The sequence below is a fragment of the Dendrobium catenatum genome, unplaced genomic scaffold (assembly GCF_001605985.2).
Source record: "Dendrobium catenatum unplaced genomic scaffold, ASM160598v2 fragScaff_scaffold_896, whole genome shotgun sequence".
In the NCBI taxonomy this organism is placed as follows: Eukaryota; Viridiplantae; Streptophyta; class Magnoliopsida; order Asparagales; family Orchidaceae; genus Dendrobium; species Dendrobium catenatum.
In genome coordinates this window covers 119004-120757 of record NW_021319358.1, presented here as the reverse complement: position 1 = coordinate 120757, position 1754 = coordinate 119004, and the positions used below count along the sequence as shown (strand labels likewise).

Sequence of the window (1754 nt, the reverse complement as noted above, 5' to 3'; positions counted from 1 at the left end):
GGCCTGACCCTTAGAGATAGGATACGAAATGAGCATATACATGAAAAGATTAGAGTAGCTCCTGTGGAAGATAAGATTAGAGAGAGTCGCCTTAGATGGTTTGGTCACATTAAACTGAGGCCTTCCAATGACCTAATCAGAAAAGTTGAGGTATTAGATTTGACTTATGTTAAGATAGGTAGAGGTAGACATAAAAAGACTTGGTTAGAAAATATTAGAAATGATCTTTCTTTATTAGATTTAAATGAGAATTTGACTTTTAACTGGACACGATGGAGAAAAAGGATTCATTTACTCGACCCCACGTAGTGGGACAAAGGCTTGATGTTGTTGTTATATGCTTCAGATTGAGCACCATAATAGAGAAATCACCGATAAGTTTAAGGTTGATTTTTTTTTTTTGAATAGCTTGAAGGGAAGGTTGGTGGGTAGGAAATTTCCCAACCAAAGCGAAATCAAATGACACGGCAATCAAAAGAATCTCGGCCTCAGAAATCCACAAAGAGGGAAGCCCACGGTGAGTAGTGATTTTTAGGTCAGGAAATGAAGAGACGTTACCGGATAAAACATCACGAAAGGACTTAGAAGTTGTTTTGCCATCAAGAAATCTTGCATCCACTAAGCACTTACCAGCCATCGAAAACAGAAGGGACGAGAAAGCACAAAAACTCAAGGAATACACAAAATGAAAAGACAAATCACTTCCCTGAACGAAGAGACGTCGTCGGAAGGCACGAGCAAGGCAAAACGGGTTTCACCACGGAGGGAAAAAACCCTAGTAGAGCTGATTCCGACGGCCTATGAACATGAAAATGATGGGCCACACGCAATATTTCCTATCATTGTTTGAGGGAAATGATGATTTTTTGGTTAATGCAATCCATTCAACAAATAAGCTCTACGAACTTTATCACGCTCATTCACATCATAACTCCAGATTGATGGTCGAAGACTAGGGTCAGCAGAGAGATTGTTAATATCAATCTCGACATATTCTTTTCACTTAAAAAATCATTCCATTTCTAAAACAAGAACAAAAAGAAATGCAATGAACATCTCAGAACTTGAGGTGAGCTCTTGTACAATCATTTGATTTTCCCATATATTTAAATGGTGGTTTAAGGCTTTACCATTAGAGCATCATTCTAACTTCATTATAAGTAAAATACAAGATCTAAAATCCAACTTGTAACCAAACCAAAAAAAATCTAACCAAAAAGAAGTACAATGAAAATCTAAGAAAATATAAGCAAGGCCATTCATCAAGAATTTAATTGTTGACATGTCATGCAATTTTCAAGTTTTAATCTTCTCTAGATTTATAAAATCTGAATTTACAATTTGCAGGATTAACCAAATCCTACTTGAGTTAAATCCAACTTGTAACCAAACAAAAATCTAAACTAACTTATCATTTCTCAAACGATATACTAGCAATTTTTCAATATGTAGGTAAGGAAAAAATAGAATCAAGAAATATAGCAAGTGGAGTAGTAGGAACCTCTTCAAATAAGCTGGCAAAGTGCGAACTATGGAAAACCAATGAAGTGCGAACTGCGAGCGTTGAGAGACCTCTTGAACATCAAATGCGACTGGGAAGAAGAAAACTGTGAGGCGGCGACGCCTTGAACGTCAAATGTACAAATCACGACAGCGGCTACAAACATAAGCGGACTTGCAGGATGGGCAACAATACTAAAGATGATAATATTAGTACAAAAAGGTTCTTTTGAGTGGGGGAAAAATATAAAAAA

General features: G+C 36.6%; 1 protein-coding gene across 3 annotated transcripts in view; it reads right to left on the bottom strand.

Annotated features, from left to right (window-relative positions):
• Positions 1-1754, bottom strand: part of LOC110106905 (type IV inositol polyphosphate 5-phosphatase 7-like) — a 13283-nt gene that overhangs the window by 5771 nt on the left and 5758 nt on the right. Inside the window, exon 12 of one of the 3 annotated variants that reach the window (XM_028697190.1) lies at positions 1502-1657. The exons of 1 other annotated variant lie outside the window; for it this stretch is intronic. The gene's annotated coding sequence lies outside the window, so the exon portion shown is untranslated. Of the gene's footprint in view, positions 1-1316; positions 1658-1754 lie in introns of those variants that run through there. One more of the 3 variants, XM_020836986.2, reaches the window with a different exon arrangement.